General features: G+C 40.5%; 1 protein-coding gene across 1 annotated transcript in view; it reads left to right on the top strand.

Moving 5' to 3' along the window:
* LOC122806893 (A disintegrin and metalloproteinase with thrombospondin motifs 7-like) overlaps positions 1-23,741 on the top strand; it is a 2,879,604-nt gene that overhangs the window by 950,784 nt on the left and 1,905,079 nt on the right. The window lies entirely within an intron of this gene.

Below are 23,741 nucleotides of genomic sequence, written 5' to 3'. Positions count from 1 at the left end.
CAGTTGGAGTACTCTGTCCTAGAAGAGCTGAATCTGGTCCTTGTCTGTGTCTAAAAGTACCTTAAAGAAAATCTTTAAAATGCCTGTGCCCTGGCTAGATTTTTGTCATGTTTAAGGAGAACCCTAGGTGGGTTTAACAGTATGTTTCATTAACTGCTAAATGGCCACTGCTGAAGATGCTTCTCTGGCTTCCTGAATATGCAAATACTGGGGCTAGTATTTTGTAAACACTTAAGGGTTGTCTAAAAAATGTGTAGAGGAGTAAACTGATAGCAGTCTTGTTAAACCTTGAACCTGAGGTAATGTCTGAAATGCTTAGAAATGGACATGTGCAGATACACACCTTTCAGGTCTACATTGACTATGGGGAGGGTGAACATCTTGATCATGGTCACCTTTGAGAACATGTGTAATGTCCAGAGATCCAGGATGTGTCTTCAAGGGTCATTCTTCTTTGGTACAATAGAAGCCTTTTCCTTGTTCTTCCTGTTTAACTTCTCCGAATCTTGTGGGTTTCAAATTCCATGACTGGAATGGACCCCATTTCTAAGTCAGGGTATGATTAAAGTTCATGAAATTAGTATTGTTTCAGCCAAAATTACTCTTTGCTGCACCCACCATGTGCCCAGAACTGACTCCTGCAACTCATGTAGAGTTACATGCGTTGGTATCATATTTAAATACAACTGCAAATTATTTTTTTTAGAACTGTGTCTTCTATTACAATTGGACTGTCTGGGTGTTTTTCTTCCACATTGCTCTTCCAGTGGGAGTTGCTCTATTTCTCCACTAGAGCTGATTTAGCGTAGGAAGTGCCAGATAGATCAGATCCTGAGGAAGCCGATCTGTTCTTACAAAAGAAGGGAGTGCTCCGAGTTTGAGATTATAGCCTACCAAAGCACTCACCTGTAAATAGTCAAGATGAACCAGGTCTGCTTCGTGTGAAGACAATGTGTTTTAGAGGGATGGACGCCACTACAGGTGACATCTGTCCGAGATGTCTCTAAGAACAGGGAAGGAAAAAACAGAAGGACAGTGGGAGGGAGTTGTAATGCAGTCAATACTGGCCATTCCATTCATGTAGCAGAGGAGATTTACCTTCTGTCCCCCTGCCTTGTTGCCTATCTTTGACTTTGACTTTACCACATCTCCTACCCCTTTTTCATTAGAGACCCTTTTTACCTAAATTGGCCTTCTTCTGTTTGTTTACTGCACTGGATAATTCCTGTTATACTTTGGACTGAGCTAATGGGAAAAGTGCTTCACTGACTATACGGATTTGCCCTTGTCTTTAGATTATGGCAAGTCTCCTGTGAAGAAGGGCCGAAAAAGTATTTCTCTGTCCAGTGGATCATCCACAAGCTGCTGCTTTATATCACCCACATTTGGTTGTAACCTTAGCCATGTCTGGCTTCTAATCACAGTCCTATCTGCTGCTTCACTGTTACAAGCATCCACTACATCATAGATGCATCAATGACACACATTCTACTTTGAAAGCTATTGGAGGAATTTGCAAACCCTTTCTGTTAGTGTCTGCATTCTGACTGAAAGCCAGTTCCTGAGCTTTCCTTTGATATTTAATGATGTGCATCTGGCAGCTGATATCCTTTAACACTAAGATGGATGAATCATAAACTTTCTTCTCAACACAATCTGTGAACTTAACACAGAGAAGTGTAGTAACTTCCGCAGCTAGGTTAACTCTAACAGCAGCTTCTAAATATTCCAATGCAGGGTCTTCTACAGGTACCTGTAAACATATTAAAACTTGTAGAACCTATATTTGTCTCAGAAGCAATTGGCCTCTTTACAATGATGTTGACTCAGAGGTATCCTTACATGCATGAAAAATGAGAAAAAGCAGTAATGTTGTCAGTATCTGTTCTTGCACTTGGAAATCTCCTCAGAAGCCCACTTAAAATGCTCTTGCATGAGGTTTACAGTCTTCCTGAAGTAAATGCCTTGTAGATGGGAGCTCAGAGTACAAGTTTCCTTGTAACCTGTTTTATAAGCTATAGAAGAGGAAATTTGTGAGGAATAACCTAGGTGTTCACCACCTAGCTTGAATTCAAATTAATTTATATGTTTTGAACCTCTTCCTGTCTTTTCTTGTCTTGTGAGGGCAGACACCCCTGCTATAGAGGGCTGAGATTGTTGAGGGCTTATCCTTTGTCTAGCCACCACATTCTCCTCAGCAAACTTCTTGTAATCAAATTCACCTGAGGCCATCTACAATGCTGAAGTGCAGATCTCAGATATTAGGCCTGAAAGATAGTCCCTCAAAGCCTTCCCAGGTAAGTTTTCAAAAAAATGTCACATTTTTTGTATTTCTTCTAATAAAATGATAGCTAAATCAATAGGTTTCCATTATCCAGTGGAAGTGAACAAAATTTAAAGAAGGCTGGACACCACTACAAGTGCCTGAAACTTGGCACCTAGCCTGGATGTCTCCGGCATCTTCACATTGGCCTGCACAACAGCAACAAACATGATCCCTGTGTCTGTTCCAGAAAAGTTAAAGCAAGAGAAGAATTAGTAGAAACAGACTGATGGATTACATGCCCACAAATGAAAACCTTACCCGGTCTGACATCCTCAGATTACTAAGTCCTTACTTTCCCTGTCCACAGCCTCTGTCATGACCAACTTCCTTAGCTGCTACTTTTTCATATTCTTCCTAGTCTTTAGGCTACTGTTGGAGGCGTTTCCCCCAAATGATGGCACCAGGGTCTCAGGATTGTTCTAATTAAGCCAGTTTTGCAGATTCTTTACTGACCTAAAATGTTTTTTTGCCTCTGAGAGCATTGCAGTCCTCATAAAAGGACACACTATGTTTTCCTAAACAAAAATCACAGTACAAGTGAAAGTATTTTCAGTAGAATTTTCCTTCCACATACATACTTTTTGTTTAACATTCTGGGGACAACAGGGTCCCTAAAACTTTAGTCAGATTTTCTAGTCCAAGAATGTATCTTAGCCAAACAGAAAAATACTTTAACTAGCCCGGTAATACTATAAAATGGAATAGAAATGTTCCTGAATTGGGTACTTGTAGTTCTCTGGAAGATGTTTAGAAGGGACTAATGTTCACAGGTAGTAATGATGTACTGCTTCTTGCAGCAAAACAGAACAGAAATGGTGCAAACTGCACCTACTTTTTAGCTATGCATCTCATCTTGGTTCTGGAATGGAGGAGCACAGCTTTCTGGAGACAACTGCAAAGCTTTAGAAGCCAAACTGGAATGGTGGTCATCAATCTTCAGTTAATTCCTGTGTAAAAGGACTCAGACTGCAGCAGTGATATGTTCAGCAACAGTGACTATGATAAATGACTTCCAGAATGTGTAACGTTTTTTATGTTTATCAAAGGAATACCTTAACACTGGCCTGATTATAATCACTGAGACAGTTATCATCACAGAAATAGCAAATATGCAACCTCACAAACATCAATCTATCTGATTTCAGCAGTGAAGTTAGATTTTGGCCATTTTGCATCACTTGTGAATTTCTGCTTCTTTTATTCATTTATTTGTTTATTTTATGCATTTATTCAAAACAATCATTACATTTTATGTGCAGAATAACATATTTCTAATGTGGCTAATGCAGGTATGTGCCTTGTGATGCCATGTCTCAGGTTATAAAATTAAAAAAAAATCATGCAAATTAATTTCCTTGGCTCAGCTAATAAACTCACAGCAGAATGCAATACTATTTAAGTCAACAGTAATAAGTAAATGGGTCAAAACATAGTTAAAAAGTATACCTCCTGTGACCCTTAGAATTTGCCTAAAGCCCCAGGTAAAACCAAGGTTTCCTGCTTTTGTAAAAGAAGCAAATAGCCAAATTAGACAGGTGATCAGTGAAGTAGCAAAGTGAGAGCAAGAAATACTGTTACAATTTTGAGTAACAAAACAAGGCACAGACATACATGATCATCTTTGTTTTGTGATTCTTCTATATAACAATCACAGAAAGTGAAAATATCAACAGTATGCAAAGTTTAGGTGAGAAATCCAAATCATAATAATGCTAGTTGTCATGGAAGTAAGTGTAACGGTGGCTTACTAACCTACACAGGCAGACATCCACGTCAATATTCAGACCAAGGACTGACAATGAAGGCGGCGATAAAAATAAAATGTATATTGTATGGTTCTAGTTCATCTGATTGAACTCAGTTGCAGTGAATTTTTATAGACAGAAATAATTTCCCTGAAGTTCTATAACAAGCAAAACTTATTTACCTGAAATGTAGATAATTACGTGAAGTAGAAAATAAAATAAAAGAAAACTATGAAGTACCAAAATATAAAACATATATGTATACACAGCGGAAACCTCCTGCACCTTCCCATTTTGAGAAGCTCTTCCACACCCCACTTACTGTCATCCACCTTCATGCCACATCAGAATAAAGGCAAGTTCCACTATGGGCCTGAGCTGTTTGCCCATTTATTGGAGTCACAGTGACCTCATGGTGTGAATAAATACACACTGAGAACAATGGGGGTGCAGCCTATCAATTAGGAGTTCAAGTGCAGTTGCCCCCACTTAACCTGTAAAAGGTATTTCAAATATTTTAAACATAGCCGTTTCCTCACTTATCTAGAGGAAAAACCCGGCAACTCTTTTTTTGCGTGGTCTTGCGCACAGAGCAGTGTCGGGCAGCGCTGGTTAGCTGGGGTATACTATTCCCGGCCCCACAAAGTCTGCACTGTAAATTTTCCCTTAGAACTAGGCAAGCCTCAACTCAAGTGCTTCAGAACAGCTGCTCTTATTGCAGCACTTGCAAAACAGAAATCAGCACTTGTCCTAATCTCCTAGACAGCACTATTATTCTCCAAATTTCCTAGACAGCACTATTATAATATAGCATGACCCTCGATTGTCCGCAGGACTTAAGTTCAATTTACTCTTCAAAGCATGTCCAGAGGTCAGCTTCAGGTATACTCTCCAGTTCATCTGGTGGAATTGGGCATCCTGAGGCAGTGTCACAACTGCCTCATTTATACAGACAACCCTCTCCTCTTACCTCTAGACACAAACACTTGTGAGAGATGCAAATACACAGCCAGACTGGAGGCTAAGCGCTCTCAACCCATGACTGTAACAGACAGTCAAGACGAGAAGGGACACACTTGCATCACACCACCTGTCACACATGAAGCTGCAAAACAAGCACTGGCAAAACATACGCATAAATACACAAAAACATATTCGGAGGCACTAGGTACCAATCTGAAAAAGAAACAGTGCCCTCCAAAGCAGACAAGCAAGCAACCTGCACCCCCAAACACAAGCCAAAAAACACATAATTCACCTCAGCAGTGTGCCTCACAACAGCCCTTAAGGCCAAACACCATACCTAACACGCTAGTAATAGGAGACTTTATAGTAAGGCACACGGATGTTCCACTCACAAGGCTGGACAAGGAGAAGGTTACTGTCAGCTGCCTGTCGGGTGCTCGGATCTGCCACATAACACAGGCACTTAGGTCACTCCAGAACAAGTACAAGTATGACGCTGTCATTGTACATGTTGGTGTGAATGATCTAAGACGTACCTCCCTGGACTACATGAAAAAAGACATTGAGGAGCTCTCTGATCATGTAGCCCAAGCTGGTATGACCCTGACCTTGAGTAGCATACTACCTTCACCTAGAATGATACCACAATACAAAGACAAAATGATCAATTTCAACAATTGGCTAAGCTTCTTGTGTCATTCTAAGGGGATCCAGTGTCTGTCTGCCTGGGATGACATGATAGACCAGCCTCGCTGTTTTGCCAGAGATGGGTTGCACCTGTCACCCCCTAGGTTTTCGAATACTGGCCAAGGCTCTTGCCATCCCCATAGTGCCTTTTTTAGGCAAGGCTCAAAGGACAAACCAACCACCGTAACTAGCACAGGTAACCAAAAACTAAGGGTAATGCTACTCACTGCCAGAAGTCTCAACCTCAAAAGGCACACACTCGAGGCTCTCCTCAGCATGGAGAAAATCAATGTTTGTGCAGTGACGGAAACCTGGTTCAAGGCTCAAGAGAGCACCCCAGCACTGCCAGGTTACAATTCATATCATACCTTCCGGCCTTAGTTACCGGATCACAGTACAAAGGGTGGAGGTGTATCCATATTCATCAAGGATACCCATATCTCCAGGTTAGTAGCGCAGCATGATGCCCCAGAGATCATCCATGAGCAACTATCAGCAGGCAAAACTACATTTCAAGTCATAGCCGGTTATAGATCACCCACCATGTCCCAAGATGCTCACTCTGCATTCCTTGAGACATTGGAAAATATAAAGGTACTACCCAACACCATAATCTTGGGTGATTTCAACTACCCTGGTATAGACTGGGCGAACTACCAATGTTCCAACTCCTATGCTCAGCGATTCATAGAATTTATAAATTCAAATGCCCTTGAACAACTAGTATGTTCCCCCCCACTAGAGGGGACAACATATTGGATTTAATCATCACAAATATGGGTGCCCATTGTACCACACCCGTTATCACCCCCTCCTTGGTCGGATCCGACCACAAACTGATAACCCTGGACATCTTCACTCCTCCACCTCCCCCAATCAAAGAAACCATAGTCAAAAACCTTTGCAAAGCAAACTTCAAACTACTTGCATCCGAAGTGGAAAGCTTCACTATTCCCTTGCAGAAGGGTAATGATATCCAGGATGTGGAATCCTACACCAAGGCACTCTATATGCATCTTCAGGATTGCATGGACCATGCTATCCCAAATAAAACCAAGACTCCTTCCTCAAGCAAGAAGAAACCAGTCTGGTGGACCCCAGCCATAAGCAAACTTTACAATAAAAGGAGGAGACTTACACAAAAAAAGGCCAAATCTCAAGTAGAAAAATCATCCCTGATCAGTATTAGTAAGAAATTGAGGGCCCTCATCAAGTCAACTCAAGCTAATTTTGAAAAGATAGTTGCCAAGGATGCCAAGGATAACCATAAGGCCTTCTATGGCTACGTCAAAAACCTAAATGGCAACGCTCAGGTCTGTTCTGAGCTAGTACAAAATGGAACAAAATACACTGACCCTTCTGACATTGCCAACATCTTGGCTGACAGGTTCAGTGCAAATTTCTCCCCCCCTCACCACCTACAGGGCCTATTACCATTCCAGGGGATTGTGTAAGTCCAATTATTACTGATACGTTGGTTAACAAGGCTCTATCTAAAGATAAAAACACTGCCTCCATGGGACCAGATGGTGTCCCAGGTTGTGTCATACGCGAGCTCCAAAAGGAATTAACCCCGCATCTTAATACCCTGATCAGCCTCTCCACAGGATATGTGCCCATAGAATGTCACACGGCAATGGTGGTCCCGCTACACAAGGGTGGGGCCACAACTGACCCTGGGAACTACCGACCAATAAGCCTGACCAGTCTGATCTGTAAGGCTATGGAGCGAATCATTATGGAACTCATAAATGGAGAGATTGGGAACCTCCAGTCGCTGGACCCCACACAGTTCGGCTTCATCAAGGGCAGATCATGCCTCCTGAACCTGGTGGATTTCTTTGAGACAGTTACTCAGACTATAGATAAGGGAAAGGAGGTACACACGGCTTACCTTGACCTTGCTAAAGCATTTGACACCATTCCCCATTCAGGTATTATTGATAAGCTCACCAGCCTGAGCATAAACCCTTACAAGATGGATCGCAAACTGGCTCTCAGACAGATCCCATAAAGTAAGAGTAGCGCAATCTATGTCCGAATCCAGACCAGTAACGAATGGTGTGCCTCAGGGCTCTGTCCTGGGGCCCCTCCTGTTTGGCATATACTTCTCAGAAGTACAGGCAAGCATGGAAGGGCTGTGGCTGACTAAGTTTGTGGATGACTGCAAACTGGGGGCTATAATAGAGTCTCCGGCTGACATGGAGATCCTCCAGAAGGGCTAAATGAGACTGATGCATGGCGTCAAAGCCATGGTCTCAAGCTAAATGCAAAAAAATGCGTAGTAATCCCTTTTGGAAAAAACAGAGTAACCGCAAACTACAACATAGGAGGTAATCCCCTGAAATCTGAAGAAGAAATAAGGGATCTAGGGACCCAAGTAGATAGTCAGCATTCCTTTGATAATCATGTTGCCAAAGTGGTTAGAAAATCCTTCTATGTGACCCATCTGATCACAAAAGGGTTCGCATCAAGATCTAAGGATGTAATGGTGCCCCTCTACTCTTCCCTCATCAGACCCATTATTGAGTACAATGCACCAATTGGAATGTACCTGGCTAGACATCTCCAGCAGCTGGAGAGACCACAAAGGTACCTAACCAAGAGGATTACTGGCCTCAAACAGTTGCCCTATGCAGCATGATTGAAAAAGCTAAGACTGTTCTCTGTTGCATACTGCTTTTTCAGAGGCGATCTCTATCTAACGTACAGAGCCATGCCCAACCCAGAATTGTTGAACATGCTCCATCTTAGCAAAACCAAATCTACTCGAGCTACATGCTCTAGGGATATAAACCTCAACACAACAATGAATAGAACATGCTGGAGGGATAGATTCCCTTCGCAGAGACTTCCTTTACTATGGAACAGGGTCCTTATCTACATAAGACAGAGACCCTCACTATCACTCTTCAAGAGGAACCTTGATGAGTGGATGGGTAACAAAAAGTTCACACCAGGGATCACACCAACAGCACTACTAGATAGGGGCCAAGGGTACTAGCTGCTAGTACAAGGGTCTAGGGAACTACTAAAGGGGTGGTGAATACCGCACAACATGGCTGGGCTAATATATGCCTTCGGGCAGATAGCCCAGTACCAACCTATGAACCTATGAACCTACATGCATTAATAAATTACCTATTTCTTTCTTCATGTTACAGGATGAAAGACTAAATATGCAAGTCCTAGATCACTTCTGTTGTTTGCCAAATTGTCAGTCATTTGAACAGAACAGTTCAGGAAAATCTTTGTAGTCAGCAAAGATTTACCCAGACATACAAACATATTAATGTTTAGTGCACATAAACTGCATATAAAATAAAAAGTCATTTAGCTTTGTATCCATACTATACAAGCTGATAGAGAGGCAGCTGAGGTAAGAACAAAGCTGTCAGTATATGTGAAGAATAAAAGTCTCCAAGCTATGACAGTAGCATAAAAAAATGCTTGAGAAACTGCCTAGTTATTAACCTCTGTCTTATAGTTATGCACTTCACTTTGTGTGTGTTCCACCCTCACTCCTGGATTAATTTTCTATATTGAGACTGGTATATTCAAGCTCAGTTGAAAGTTGCATAGGAAAAGATTGGAACCTCTACGCTACATATATACATAAAAATGCTGATAGAAACCACATCTATTCCACTGCTGATACCCTCCTCCTCTTATTCCACCTTTACATCAACCACGCCATAAATATTTGACTGCCTGCATTGATTTGCTGTTTGCTACCCTTTTTACAACCCTCTGTTACTCGTTTACTGCCCTTTTTGTAAAGTAGGATCGAGTCCTTCAAACTGTTAAGCTTCCTTCTCAGCTCCAGTGCATCACAAGTGCATGGAATAGTTTTATGAGCTCCAAACTCACCCTGTTTCCATGCTTTATATTCCTGAGATTGCAACCTCTGCCTATCTACTATTCATTCACACATTATCTATTTTTTCCTTCCAGTTACAGAGTGAGGAGTTATGCTCTTATTTCTGGAATGTGTACCATTAAAGATTAAGGACAGCATCCTGCTGGCCTTGGTCATTGCTTTTCTCCTCCACTTCATCTCATCTTATAATTGTTTAACAGGCTTGTTTTTTATGTACACAGGTTCATGCTGTACATTGTCAAGCCTGAATTTTGTAGGTTGTTGCCACCGGACACATATCAGTCTTGGATAAGAAGGAATTATGTTTCTGGTTTAGGAATGTATGTCAGAAGTGTGAAACCTGGCAGTACAAGTCCCAGCTCCATGAAGAGTATATGTTGTGATTCTAAGAGGAAGAGGTCAAATTCTGAAACTTACCACCTTTTAGTTATTTTATGGAATAATCATGGTGAGCTGTAACCTCATAACTCTAAGATCACTGCACATTTGAGTAGAGGGAATATTCTAAGATGCCCTCAGACTTGGCATATGTCCTTCCATTTGCTGTTGTAATTCATCCATTCCAGGGATCACACTTATGGTCCTGGAAATGTCAACAGCCATTTCCAGACCAGATATTTATTTCTGAACTCTGCATATATGAAGCAAGAATGTGTACCTCTATACCACCACAGCTATAGACTTGTCTCTCTTTTGTGCCTTCACGTTTAGAGGTACTTGAAGCCCTAGTGTAATGCCAGCTATGTATCTTCTTTAAGGCCCCTTGGATCACCATTGGAGTCATAGAATAATGTTTAAGTGGATGGACTGCTGCCACTGTTTATTAAGTAATACAGCCATAAGTAATAATCCGAGAAATCTGGTTGGGCTCCTTAAACAGTTCTAATGTTCTAGTCTTAAATGAGAGGTGTCGGTGGCTGAACTGCTCCTTTATACTTCCAATTCTGGCCACATATATCTTTTTGATACACACCCAACACACCCACACACCATGATTGGTTGATGTCCCTTGCAACACCCCCACTGCTTTCAATAAATAGAGCTAGATGGAAACTAGCTAGAATAGAGCTGAGCAGCACTTGAAAACCTACCAATAAAGAGAACCAGTTGAAACAAGCTCCGAGTGATTCTCTGTTTTTATTTTCACACTGATAATTTGTAGCCCTCTGGGACCTTCCCAGCTGTAATATTCTTTTAAGTATTTTAGTCTTTATAGGGCAGATATTAGCAAACCCACTGCAGCCTCCTAACAACTACATGCTCTGAGCCACCTGGACAGCTACCTTGATAGAACAGGGAGAGCACAATAACTATGAGGGGACCAACGAAACAGCCACTAATAAAGGCTCACTGAATGCACAATTGGGATCCTTTAGCTTGGCACCAGTAACCCAGTACCCCAGATTGCATGGCATAGCTGAAGAACAGATACAGCTTAATCTTAAAACAGCTCCTCCTAATTTTCCACTTGGTTCTTTCTGCATTTAATATAAACTTTGCTTTAATCTCAAGTGAAATCTAACAAAACTTTAAGCTTGAACTGCTTTTTCACTTATTCACCTTTGTCTTTTCTTAAATGAAATTTGTGAGTAACCCAAAGCACATTTAATTTTAACCTTAACAATTTGGTTTCCAACCTACAGGGCAAGACAGGGTAAGATTGGGTAAACCCTCCCTCCATCAGGCAATGAGTGAAAGGACTGTTTTAACTATTTGATTGTGCCTCTTCGCTTGACAGAGCCTAGCTTGCTCAACTGGCTCACTGCTTTTGAATGAATTGACTTGTATATGCAAAAGACATTAATATGCTAAATATACACGCAGATGCTTGAAATGGGTTTATCAGCTGCCTCTCAGTCATGCAGATTATGGTAAATGTTATAAGGACATGCTTTTATCTCCCAGGTTTCAAATGTCCATATTCATCCCCGATTTATTTAGTAGGGATCTCTCAGTCTTACCCAATACCCTTTATGAAAGGAACTTAGCAGTTTTATAAGGTGACTGCAGCCCACGTCATTACCTAGTAGCTCAGATATGAACTTACTTACACATCCCTCTTGTTCTAGTCTAAATACCACAGATCATTTTTGATAAAATTAAAGCAGTGATATCTGAGATGGCTTCTTGATTTCTGTAGTACATTATGAATGGCTATTTATCTGCCATATTAGTATTTCATTTGAATGAGTGTAGGTTTACAAATGCCTTTTCATACACCTTGATACCACAAACCAATTCATAAATGCCTACCATATTGCCAATAGCTTCTGTCTGTTGAAGCATAAGTGTAGTGACAGGAATTCTGACAACCAAACTAGAATAAAGCTTTCCTGTTAGTGTAAATAAAATTAAAATATGTTACAATTGCTGGAAAACAGTTTTAAATTTCTTCTTCCTTGCCCTCAAATAGAATAAATTCTGAACAGAATTCACTTCATGCCTTGCTTTTTCCTGTTTTTTCTTTTCTTTTTTTTTTTTTTTCTGGTTACTTCTTTCCACTTTGCTCCTAGCCTATCATTCACTATCTTTTACGTCATCGTAAGGTTCTTATAACTCTCTAGAGATCACCAAGTGGCATCCCGCTGCTGGTTGTCAAGGTAGTGTTTGCTACCAACAAAATAACAACATGAGTTTGAGGCACCAATACATCATTAGATTACTTGCTGACATCTTGGCCTGTTCTTCTACGATTTGCCAGCTCAAATGTGAATTCTAGTTATCAGTGTGAAGTAGCACAGTTTGACATATTTCTTACTTTTCCAAAATTTATAGTCTGTTGATATCCACAAGCAACAAATTCCATCTTAATCAGTACTGTCAGGGTGAATAGCACGGTCAGGCATAACAAACTTACATTCTCTGCTACAATAACAAAAGCTGCCAACTAACCCTAAAACCTTAAAAGCATTGGAAAATCTTCTGCTGCCCACATCACTTCTTATCTGAGTGTCTCAGAGCTGGATCATAAATTTTGTGCTAATCAGTTCTTCAAGGTATCAAACTCAATGTGGCCTCCAGCTGCAGTTAGATACTTGAAAGGTCAAACTGAAAAACTGAAGGATGTCATGTCTCAAATTCTAGTGGTCACAAACAAACTAGGAAAATGAATGAGTCTGCTTGAAGAAGTTGTCTTAGAACTTAAAACATAAGCTTTGGTATGAAAAAAATGCACTGGAGAAAAATATATTTTTAAATTTTAATTAATTAATTAATTTAATAATTAATTAATTTATTAATTAATAAATAACATTTCTCCATTCTTTAAAAAAAAACAGGATGCTAGGAACACCACTGATCTAAACTCTTAATGCTTGGTGACCTGGAACAGAGATCTTCCTGAAATAGCATTTAAATGTAAGGCAAAAAGAGTCATAATATGCTTTTGTTTTCACAGAATGAACTTCTAGAAGCCTCAGATAATCAGTTATCATCTTTCCATGTATTATGTGAGCCTATGGGGCATTAACACAAAAGCTGAAACTCAGGGAAAAGCTGAGACAAATTACGGAGACAGATACTTTATTCTGATGACAGCGAAGTCCACAAAACAGATCATACTATCAAATATCTCCATGTAATTGTACAAAGACTATTCGGTTGTGCTTATTGCTTGATAAAAATTATATACCTTTTTAAAAATATGTATGCTGCAATAAAAGGCACTGAATGCATGCTGAAATGCAGAGCCATTCTGTACTGGAATGTACATATAGTGCTCCCTAAGTTCAAATGTCCTTCTTAAGTACAGCATTATAAAATACTCTACCCTTCTCAACAATCTTGTACTGTTAATGTCCGATATTAGTTCTCAAGGGACCAGGCAATGCTACAACAAATACCTAATTGATGCATCCATAGGGTGGCTGATAAGCTTCTAGCAACACCTTATCCTAGCAATACCCCCCTGAAAGTAAACCCAGTGAATCTCAAGTCAGTACCAGGTATCACCTCCTTCACTGTCAAAGAAATGTGTCAGAGTATAAAGTGCAAGTTGTTACAGCTACCAGATTTAATTTCTTGGCACTAGTAGTCATGGCAATCAGGTTTTGATGAAGAAGCACAGTCAGTTCAGAGGCAAGTATTACTTGACCCAAAACTGCATTCTTCCAAGGCCACTTCTGTCCATTCACAGGAAGAAGGTAGAATGCTGTGTAGATGCATGAGTGACATGTGACCTGCCGGTCTATCTTGCTAACCTTCATTTAGGAGTAATGGTTTCTCTATCCATGGGATGTTTATATGCAGTAGCAGTGACTGTCAGTGCCCACTAAATACCAAGAATGAGAAGTATAGCATAAAAAAATAAGAAAAATAGTTGATTTAGTAAGCCAGTATGCGTCCTGGCACCTCTCTTGATAGATTCATGGATTAATAGATATTCCAAGGCCACGGAGTTTAATGCCCAAACAAACTTTGCCAGTATACTCTCTCAGGCTGTATCTCCTCTTTCTCCATGACGGTAATACTAGTCAATCCTGGAGTAAATGTGTGGATACCCATCCAGTCATCCAATTTTTATTTAAAGAAAATAGTGATTTCACTGCATAACATACAGGGGCAGTTTATTCCAGAGATTTGGGAGGTAATGGGTTATACACCTCTATCTTCTACATTTTTAATTTATCTCAAATGTCTACAAGGTCCCTGGTTCCAGGACTGCTGGAGATATTGGTCTTGCTGAGAAACAAGAGGTCCAGAACAATCATGTCTTCAATGGACCTTTAAGCAAGAGAGAGATCTCTCCTTAAATTTCTACAAGGCCCTGAATAAAGGGATAGAGCTTTTAGCCTGTTTATTAACTCAGGGCCTTTAGGCCTGTGATCTTTTTGGTTAGAAACCTTTGGGATATTTCTAATTGTTTGATATGTTTAGTGAGATACATCCCAAAGGAGGTGTTGTACTCAATAACTGGACTGATCATTGCTCAGTATTAGGGAGTGATTACTTCTTCAGACCTTAATGATGTGCTAAGTAAAATAGTTTCCTGACAACTATTGTCGCATAATAGTCAAAAACAAAGGAGCTATCAACCCAGATACATAGGCCCCGACTATATTTTTCTTTTGTAATGGTGCGTTGTCTATAATATATGATAAAGGGAGGGCTTTCTAAAGAAAAATGGTACAGTTTTTAGCATTTAGTTTGACCCCATTTTAGTATATGAAGAGTTTATCAGGGAGAGTTAATTTTGGAGGGTTTGCATATCAGTGGATATCTTAATAACCCCCGTTTTGTAGTCACCTGCAAACTTTGTCAGCCAGAAGTCATGCCTCTCTGCTTCAAGATCTGCGAAGTAAATGCCAAAAAAAGGAAAGGTCCCAGCAAAAGCCTTGGGAGATACTGCTAGTCACTTTCATATTCTCTAATGCACCTGTAACTCTCACTGTGTTGGTGTTGTCTTTCAGCCTGTTTGCTATCTCTACATTTTAATATGTTTACACATGTGACTGTGTAGACCAGTGACTTCAAAGCGAGAAGAGGTTTGCAGATATGAACCAACTGGATGGGGATAACTGGAATATGGTGGTGGTGTATTACATTAGGTCAGTTGTATTTCAGCCATGATCATACAACAGGAAGGGCCAATTTCATCCATAGACTGCCTCAGTACCCATTCATTATATTGTCTTTGTATACCTCAGATGTCTGATTCCAGTCAAATAATACTATTATAGTCACAGAAATGTATTTTAGTTTATTTTAGTCAAACACATGCCGGCTTTGCCAAGCCAGATCAATTACTCCTTAAAATGACTGCCAGAGTCAATCATTTTCTTCAACAGACTGCCTGCATGTGCACCAATTACATCCACTTTCTTGCCTGTGTATGCTTTAGAAGTCTGGTTTTGATCAACTGAATGAATAATGACACAGCAGTGTAGTTCAACTCATTATTTTCAGTGTACCTCCACACTCACATGGATATGCTCAGTATATTTAACCACTTTTATAACTGCATACACCTCATATGTCAGATTTTATCAAATTAATGAGTTAATATATGACCATAGTAGTATATTTCCACTCGTTGTCAGACATATACAGTTCAACCCACTGCATCCCCAGCCATACACTCAAATGTTTGTTAATTTGAGTGCAGCTAATATTTTTGACTCTGCACACGTCAAATGTTTGACTGTGATCAAATAAATTAATATAAATAATGGCAAATGTAATGTATTTCAGTTTTTGCTGTATGACAGTTACATTACAACCCACTGCAACTATCTCTGCATACACTTTCACACACAAAAGAAAAAAGAGACCTGGACTGCAAATCTGGTACAATCGCAATGAGTAAAACAAAAAGGTGTACCAGAATCATGACAGAAATATGACAACATATTATAAAAACATATCATAAAAATATAACCATTATATGATTAAATTATTTAATACAGTTTCGAAGTAATGTTTATACTTTTTATAATTTTTTTATAAATATGTTTTTAATGGATTCACTTCATAATCTCGAAACACTGAAACATCAGATTTCAGTATCTCGAAACTATGAAACCGAATCCAAAAAACACCAAAACTACAAAACCCGAGCCCAAAACCACGAAATTCAAAACACCGAACAAACCGCATACACTACACCATACATACACCACAACACCCACATCACAACATAAACAAACAAAAACTACACACATACACAACTTATGCACACATAAACAGGGGGCCAAGCCCCCCTGCACCCCCCATGTGGGGGGCTGTGGCCCCCCCCCTTATATATACTAACTCAGAGATCGCACAAACAGGAAACAAAAGCAAACTCACACACACACATTCTCCAGTCCCTCACGCACACATCAAACATATCAGCACACTCAAACACACGCTGACCCCACTCAAATCCCTTACAAAACACTCACTTACCTGACAAAACACCTAGATCCACACACGGCACCGCGCACCATAAACACACAATCCCAGACATCACGTAGTATAAGGCCATAACCGCGAATTTGAGATATTTGAATTCGTGATTATGAACTTATGCTATTTTAAACATTCAGGTTTATAGTCTTGAGATATTGAAATTCAACATTTCAGTATTTCAAGATTATAAATGGCTCACATTTTTAATGTATATATTCTTTAATATTTTTAATTAGTTGATTGAGTGACTTTTTAATTGATTGTTTTATTAGCTTCCACTAGGTGGGTGTGTGCATGTGTACATACAGAAGTTTGTTAGTCTGGGTCATCTGTTTTTCATGTCTAATAAAACAGTTTTCAACTGTGAAAGTTCTACTTGTGAATAAACAGTCTATTCATATTTCCCTCATGGTTCTGGAATATCTTTTTTATTTCGTATACTTTCACACAGACAGATGTACCCGACAACTACAGCTACATTATTGCTACTGTACCCATCCGATATCTGATTATGAGAGAATGAATGAATGAATAAATGCACAGTTAATGGCCCTATTGCACCCCCTCCCCCACAAGGGCACACGGGGTCTATCAGAAGATCGAAGTTTCAAAACCTCAAATCTAATATGGTTGACACCATATGATCGAAGTCTTGAAACTTCGAATCTTTAAACGGAGATCTCTATACAGCATGGAAAGGGAAGATTTCCTTTTTCTGCACTGTAGTGCAATCTCGGAGTTGGTATATTTAAGTAGCGGGGGTGTGGGGATGCTTAAATGCTTTGTTTTTGTAGGTTATTTTATTACATTTTCAAAGACTTAGATTATATGGTATCATATCAGATTCGAAATTTTGAAACTTCGATAATGTAATATAGACCCAGGGCACACATGCTATCACACACACACACACACACACACACACACACACACACACACACACACACACACACACACACACACACACACACACACACACACACACACACACACACACACACACACGCTCATGCACACATACACACTCAGGTGTCTGATTGTGAGCAAATGAATAAATAAATAAATAAATACATAAGTAACAGCCAGAGTAATATAGTTCAGCTTGCTGCTATTAGATAGGCTCTATATCATATATTCAAAATTCCAAAATATCGAACACCATATGTTCGAACTTGGAATTTCGAATATTGAAAACATCTTACGCTCCGAATAGCGAATTTTTTTCCCAGGGAAAACATTTGCTGTTCCGAGAAATATACACACAACACAAGCACACCAAAATAAATAAACCACACACATTCAGTTAACAAAACCCAACCCCACACTAAACTATACATACATTACTAACTATCCAGTTACCTTAACCCGCACCCTAACTGTAAGGTCCGTAACCATCTCACACATACCCTACGAAACTATACACAAACAAAGCAATTAATACACACAAATACAGTTAACAAAACCCAACCCTACACTACACCATACATAGATTACTAACTATCCACTTACCTTAACCCATACCCTAACCCTAAGTTTCGCACCACAGTAGAGGAAATAACAAAGTCACATAATGGCCCACTGAAATCTTGCCCTAGGTAAGTTTTCGATGTTCCGGGGCTACACTATTTTCATCATTCGATATTGTGGGTTCGATGTTTTAACGTTCAACGTTTTACTTCTTCGAAGTTTTGATATAGATCCATTAGATACATGTACTACAACCCACTGCAGCCCCTCTACACACAAATATAACTGTACACACACTCACAAAGGCACAAATCATAATAATTATTACGTTATAATATTCAGTTTAATCCAAAATTTTGTTGCTGCCTTCCAGGCTATATTCATTAGTGTACTGACTTTACTTTGTAAGTGTGCTAAGGCAAGACCACTCCTGCTTAACTCATGGAACTTGTATTTATTTGCCTACATGGTGATTTTGTGGTGTACACAAGACTGCAGTATATTATGTTATTAATAAAAATTGCTAAACACTCAAGTGTGCTAGCTTGCACTGCACTTGAAGTGTTTTTAGTGCTGTTTTAGCTGTTTTTCTGTAAAAAAAAAAATCTAAGCTTGTTTCCTGCCTTTCCTGTAACTAGTCTAGTTTAGATACATATTTGGTGTATTCAGGACTGTCTTTAAGCTTCTCAGCCCCCCAAGCCTTTCTGTGTTGGAGGGAAGCCTTCCAGCTTTTCAGTGGGAGTAGTAAGCACTAAGTAGCCTATCTACCACAAGAGGAGTGGTTTCTGGACCAGAAGTTGTAGTTTATTAGCCATTTGGGCAGTTTTTTTCCATCTCTTTCAACTTTCTGGTTTAAAAGCCTGTGTTTGCGCTTTTCCCATCTTTGCTGTAACTAGTCAAGTCCAGATACAGATTTGCTGTATCCAGGACTGTATGTAAGCTTCTGAGGCCCCCAAGCCTTTCTGTTTTGGAGGGAATTCCACCTTCTAGCTTATCAGTGGGAGTTTTAGGTAGCCTACCTACCACAAGAGGAGTGGTTTCAGGCCCAGAAACTGTAGTTTATTGGCCGTTCGGGCAGTTTTACCATCTCTTTCAACTTTATGGTTTAAAAGCCCATATTTGCACTTGTTTCCCACCATTCTTGTAACAAGTCTAGTCCAGATACAGATTTGCTGTATCCAGGACTGTTTGTAAGCTTCTGAGTGATGCCAAAGACTGCTCTTCAATTTCTCCCTTAGGTCTGTTTGTTCTTTCCTCTTCTGCACTTTTACTAGCTTATTAGTCTACTTTACCATACTTCTTGTATCAATTATTGTAGCACACAAAAATGCTACCATTCTACAAGGAAACAGCTCCAGTACTTATTATTAATGCCAACCCCTCTAGGCATGTATAAAGGTCAGTTCCCTGTCCTTTCTCCTATTAACCTGGTGAACTTTGGCATCCTGAGGCAATGTAGCAACTGCCTCATGTACACTGACAACCCTCTCCTCGTACCTCTCAACACTCAGACTTGTGAGAGATGCACTTATATATCCAAATTGGAAGCTACGCACTCTCCAGCCAAGATGGGAATAGCTGGTCAAGAGGAGAAGGTCAACACTTGCACCACACTGCATGGAACACATAGTCCTCCAGAACACACACCAGCACTGCCTTCACATAAAAACACAGACCACATGCCCACCTTTGCTGATGCTCTCAATAAAAATCTACCCAAACAGCAGAGACCTCCAAGGCAGAAATGCACTCAACCACCACATCACAACACTAATCACGAGACACATAGCTCTCCTAAACAGTGTGCCACTCAACCAAAGCCCCTAAGACAAAACAGCATGCCCAACACACTAGTCATAGGTGACTCGATAGTGAGGCACACTGACATCACACTTGAATAAGGAGAAAGTAACAGTCAGCTGCCTGTTAGGTGCCAGGATCCGCCACATGACACATGCACTCAGGTCCCTCAACAACAGGTACAAATATGACTCTGTTATTGTACATGTGGGTGTAAATGATCTGAGACATACCTCCCTGGACTGCATGAAAAGAGACATGGAGGAGCTCTCGGATTATGTAGCCCAGGCGGGTATGACCCTAGCCCTGAGCAGCATCCTACCATCACCCAGAATGATACCACAATGCAAGCAGAAAATGATTGATTTCAACAATTGGCTAAGTTTCTGGTGTCATTTTAAGGGGATCCAGTATCTGTCTGCCTGGGATGACATAATTGACAGAGATGGCCTGCATCTGTCACCCCTGGGGTTCCAGATACTGGCCAAGGCTCTTGTCACAACTATAGTGCCTTTTTTAGGCGGTGTTCCAAAGACCAAATTACCACTGTAACAGCTACAAACAAATGCAGTCTGAGGGTCATGGTGCTCAACGCTAGAATTCTAAATCTCAAAATGTACTCGCTCGAAGCACTCCTCAAAATGGAGAACATCGACATTTGTGCTGTAACAGAGACCTGGTTCAAGGCAGCAGAAAGCACCCCTGCACTACCAGGCTATAACTCATTCCACACCTTTTGGCCCCAAAACTTGGACTGAAGCTCCAAAGGTGGTGGTGTTTCCATATTCATAAAGGATGCACATATCTCATGGACTGGTAGCCCAACATAATGCATCAGAGATACTTCAGGTGCAGCTAACACTGGGTAAGACAGTGATTCAAGTCATAGCCTGCTATAGGTCCCCAACCATTTCCCAAGACTCACACTCCATGTTCCTAAGCATGCTGGAGAATATTAGGGTCTGACCTAACACTCTCATACTGGGCGACTTCAACTACTCCTCCATTAACTGGGAAAACTACAAATGCACCAGTGCACTTGCCCAACGTTTCCTGGAATTCATTAATTCCAATGCCCTGGACCAGCCGGTTCTTACCCCCCACTGGAGATTGCAACATACTTGACCTGGTCATTACTAACATGTGCGACCATTGCTCTACACCAGTAGTCAACTCCTCCATGGTTAAGGCTGACCACAAACTAATCACTTTGGAATCCACATAACCTCCCCCCCCAAAGGTAATCACCATGAAAAACTTCTCCAAAGCTAACTTTGGGCTCCTAAAAACAGAGGTGGCTAACTTAACAGCACCCATGCAAATGGAGAATAGTTGCATGACCTCCAAATCAATGCACTGTGTTCTACATGAATTAGAGAGTGAACTGGGACCTCACATGTGTGCCCTGTTCAATCATAGCCTCACCTCAGACTTTGTCCCCACCAAATGGTACACTGCTACAGTCATCCCTCTCCACAAAGGAGAAGTGACTACAGACCCTGGGAACTATCACCCCATTAGTCTGATGAGTCTGATATGCAAAACTATGGAACACATCATCATGGACCTAATAAACAAGGATATAGGGAATCTCCAAACTCTGGATCCTACACAATTTGGTTTTGTGAAGGCTAGCTCATGCCTGCTCAACTTGGTCGACTTCTTTGAGTCAGTCACTAGAGCTGTGGATGAATGCAAGTTAGTTCATAAAGCCTACCTTGATCTGTTCAAGGCCTTTGATACCATTCCCCAGTCAGGAATCATAGAAAAACTTACTAAGGTAGGCATCAACCCCTGTACCACTAGGTGGGTTGCAAACTGGCTCACAGATAGAGCCCACAGTGTGAAAGTAGCTGACTCCAAGTAAGACTGCTGACCAGTCATGAGTGGAGTTCCACAGGGATCGGTCCTGGGTCCTCTCCTGTTTGGTATCTACTTCTCTGACGTCCAGGCCAACATGAAGCGACTCTGGCTGAGAAAGTTTGCAGACGATTGCAAGTTGGGAGCTATTATTAACTCCCCAAGTGATGTTGACATCCTACAGAAAGGCCTCACTGAGACCAACGGCTGGTGTCAGAACCATGGCCTTAAAATGTGTTGTCATCCCCTTTGGGAAAAACCCAGTTTCCATGTTACCACATAGATGGTAGTCCACTGAACACAGAAAACATTATAAGAGATCTGGGAACACAGGTTGACAGCAACAGCTCTTTTGACCACCACATTGCCACTGTGGTCAGAAAGTCCTTCTGTGTGGCACATATCATTACTAAGGGTTTTTCATCCAGGAAGAAAGAGATCATTGTCTCCCTCTACTCTTCCCTCATTAGGCCAGACATTGAGTACAATGCCCCATTAAGCACGTACCTCACTAGCCACCTGCAACAACTGGAGAGGCCACAAAGGTACCTCACAAAGAGGATCCTAGGCCTTAAACACTTGCCCTATATGGACAGACTCAAAAAACTCCAACTATTCACTGTCTCATATTGCTTACTTAGAGGCAATCACTGCTTGACTTACAAAGCCATATGTGACCCAGCTCTGTTAGAAATTCTACATCTAAAGAAATTTCAATCCCTCCACACCACACGCTCCAGAGACCTCAACCTCACTATGACAATCAACAGAATGTGCTGGAGGGACAGGTTCATAACCAAGAGACTGCCCATGCTATAGAATAGACTTCTCATACATGTCAAACAGAGAACCTCACTGGCCGTCGTCAAGAAAAATTTTGATGAGTGGATGGTAAAGAGAAAATTCACCCCAGGGATCACTCCAGTGGCTCTACTCGACAGAGGCACTGGGAACTAAGGTCGGGTGGCACGATGCCAGGGCAATCCTATGGGCTAGGCTTGTAAAGGCTCCAGGGCCATTAGCGTAGTACACACCTATGAACCTAAAAAGAAAAAAAATATTTTCTTTCTCAGCTATTAGTCCACTGTAACTGTTATTAAGCAATCTGACTTCTGTTTTCATTCAGGTTGCCTCGGGCTCTAGTTGCTTGAATGGACCAATAAGAAATGGCTGCTCATTGCTTTTTTTAGTAGCCAGTTGACTGGGAGTAGGTTTGGTATAATGCTTAAGGTCTTTACTTTGTAGACACAAGCATTATTGGCTATCCTTAATATGGCCCTTTAGAGCAATTAGCCTATTATTCACTTCTGAACCTATGATGAGTCCCCCATTCAAATGACGTGTATGTGTGTCCAGACTTTCAGGAGGACATTTTCATTATTCTCTGTTAGAGAATAAGGGTAAATGCTGGACTGCTGAGAAAGCAGTCCAATAGAGTAAACTGGCATGATTTATTTATTTTTTTTTTACTAGAAATGGGAATTCCATTCATGAACAACAGTGCATGTGTAAAGTTTCAAGATGCAACTTTGAGAAGACACATTTTTATTATTTTTATTTAGTGAGACTGCATCCCAGTACCAACATCTACCTTTTTTTAATTTCTCCAGTTCTAATACCATGACGGGAAGGGACCCCATTCCTAAGTCAAAGTATGATTAAAGTTCAAGAAATTAGTAATGTTTCAGTCTTTGATGTCAGCCAGAAGTACTCTTCGCAGCACATGTAATGTGCCCAGTAATGACTCCTTCTGTAATTTGTATGGAGTTGCATGCATTGGTAATATATCCAAATACGATTGTAAATTCTTTTTTATAAGACCCATTGCTCCTACTACTATTGGAACTGTCTGGGTATTTTTCTTCCACATTGTTCTCATTTCTGCCTGCAGATCCTGATATTTTATAACCTTGTGTCTCTCTGTATGCAAGACACTGTAGTCACTGGGTGTGGCAATTTCAGTGATCAATGCTAGTCTTGTCTACTTTTCTTGGACCACTATATCCGGTTTTCTGGCGTTTATCTTTTAAACTGTTGGTAATGGATGATTGATTGCATGTGATGTAGACATCTTCATTTTCTATATTGTTTTGTGGTTCATGTTTCCAGTGTTTTTCAGCCA

The sequence above is a fragment of the Protopterus annectens genome, chromosome 7.part0 (assembly GCF_019279795.1).
Source record: "Protopterus annectens isolate FY-2018-M chromosome 7.part0, PAN1.0, whole genome shotgun sequence".
Lineage (NCBI taxonomy): Eukaryota > Metazoa > Chordata > Ceratodontiformes > Protopteridae > Protopterus > Protopterus annectens.
Note: the sequence above shows the minus strand (reverse complement) of the source record. Positions and strands in the feature narration are given on the sequence as shown.